Raw genomic sequence first — 2500 nt, 5'->3', positions numbered from 1 at the left:
GGGCTGGAGGTGTTAAACACCGGCACCGCCCCAACCTTCCTAGGCAACGGAGTGGCTCGCCCGAGCGTGGTGGACGTTGCCTTCGCCAGCCGCAGCATCGCCGGAGTTAACACCATTCCGGAGCATCGGTGGAGGATTATGAGCAGATACTCGTACAGTGACCACGTGTACATTCGGTTTGCTGTAGGGGAGCTGTTCCAGCGGTCAGCGGCAGATAGTCGTCGACAGGAGGGTCCTTCCACGCGAGAAAGCGGCACGAGATGGCGTAGCCGTCAGTTCGATGCCGAGCTTTTCGGTGTAGCGCTCGACGTAGCTTCGTTCGCAGAGCGGGTTACAAATGCCGAAAGCCTGGAGAAAGTCATGACGGAAGCTTGTGACGCAGCCATGGCGCGAGTGTTCCCTTCACAAGGTCACTCGGGACGACCTGCGTATTGGTGGACGCCAGCAATCGAGGTCCTGTGTGAGAACTGCCGCCTCGCTAAGGAACGCCTTGAAACTGCCATCGACGAGGAAGAGCAAATCGCCGCAGCCAGCGACCTTCTCCAGGTGCGTACCGCCCTGGATTCAGCCATCACCACCAGCAAGAAGGAGCACTTCGATGAAATGCTGCGGGGCCTCGCGGAAGACGAGACGGGACAATGGTACCGCAACGTACTAAGCCGCCTTCGTGGAAGCTGGACGGCGAGAGAGCGCGATTCATCGGTGCTAGAGGGTATCGTTTCCACTCTGTTCCCCAGCATCCTCCGGTTGACTGGCCAGCGTCACCAGGCCAAGTCCTGGAGAGGGGAGAGGAGGAACCAGTTCGGGACGTTAATGAACAGGAGCTGTTGGACATCGCGAGCTCGCTGAATCCGAGGAAGGCTCCAGGACTGGATGGTGTGCCAAACGCTGCTTTGACGGCCGCCATCCGGAAGCATACGGACATCTTCAAGAAGTTGTTCCAGGAATGCTTGGACAACGAGCGGTTCCCGGATGAGTGGAAGAAGCAGAAACTGGCCCTGATCCCCAAGCCGGGCAAGCCACCGGGGCTCGCTTCATCCTTCCGCCCGATTCTGCTGCTGAACAACCCGGGCAAAGCGTACGAGCGGTTGCTGCTGTCGCGAATAAATGATGTCATCGAGGCTCCTGAATCACCGAGGTTGGCAGAAAACCAGTACGGGTTCAGGAGGGGCCGTTCGACAGTGCAGGCGATTCAGCTGGTGGTGGATGCAGGCCGTCACGCGATGTCATTTGGCCGCACCAACAACAGGGACAAACGCTGCCTTCTAGTAGTGGCGCTGGATGTGCGTAATGCATTTAACACTGCCAGCTGGCAGTGCATCGCTACGGCGCTGGAGGACAAAGGCGTGCCGAGGCAGCTCCGCAACATCCTGAGAGACTACTTCGAAAACAGGGAGCTCGTCTATGACACCGCAGACGGGCCCGTTACACGCCGAGTGACTGCAGGTGTTCCACAGGGGTCCATTCTGGGCCCGACCCTGTGGAACATCATGTACGACGGCGTGTTGCGGGTCGAGCTTCCTGAAGGGGCTAGCGTCATCGGCTATGCGGATGACATAGTGGTCATGGCACGGGGTTGCACACCAGAGGAGGCGGCATCGGTGGCTGAACAGGCAGTGGACGCGATTGCGGCTTGGATGGAGGACCATCACCTGCAGCTCGCTCCGGAGAAGACGGAAGGAGTAATGATCTCCAGTCTGCGAAGAGGTCAACTGAGGGTGCCGTTCCGCGTCGGGGACACCATCATACACAGCAAACAGTCGATCCGGTATCTGGGGGTCCAGATCCATGACCACCTGTCGTGGAAGCCGCACGTGGAGCTGTCGACGGCTAAAGCCCTCCGCGTGGTAGGTGTGGTCACCGCAGTAATGAGGAACCACAGTGGGCCCCAGGTGGCCAAGCGTCGGCTGTTGGCGGCAGTGGCGGAGTCGATCATCCGGTATGCTGCCCCGTGTGGTCCGAGGCGACGGATCTGCAGTGGTGCCAGAGGAAGCTGGCCCAGGTGCAGCGGCCCCTGGCTCGCGGTGTCACCAGCTCGTTCGTGTCGGTGGCATATGAGACCGGAGTTGCACTGGCAGGCCTTGTGCCGTTCAGGCTGCTGGTACGGGAGGACGCAAGGTGCCATCGGAGGCTCCTAGCTGCCCGGGCGCCAGCCGCAAGGACATCCGGCTGGAAGAGAGGCAGGGGACTCTCCAGGAGTGGCAGCGAGCGTGGGATGCGGCGGCCGCAGCTCCAACGGCCAGTCGGTATGCGGTCTGGGCCCACCGAATGATCCCGGACCTGCACTTGTGGATGAGTAGGCGACATGGAGAGGTTGATTTCCACCTCTCACAGGTATTAACCGGACACGGATATTTCCGGGAATACCTCCATGTCTGCGGTTTTGCCCCATCGGCGGAATGTCCACGGTGCCCGGGGTCGGTTGAATCGGTGGCGCACGTGCTGTTCCAGTGCGAGGTCTTCCACGAGATCCGGGTGGAGCTGTTGGGCTACGGCACCA

The sequence above is a fragment of the Anopheles arabiensis genome, assembly GCF_016920715.1.
Source record: "Anopheles arabiensis isolate DONGOLA chromosome X unlocalized genomic scaffold, AaraD3 X_pericentromeric_contig0003, whole genome shotgun sequence".
NCBI lineage: Eukaryota > Metazoa > Arthropoda > Insecta > Diptera > Culicidae > Anopheles > Anopheles arabiensis.
This window is presented reverse-complemented; position numbering follows the sequence as displayed.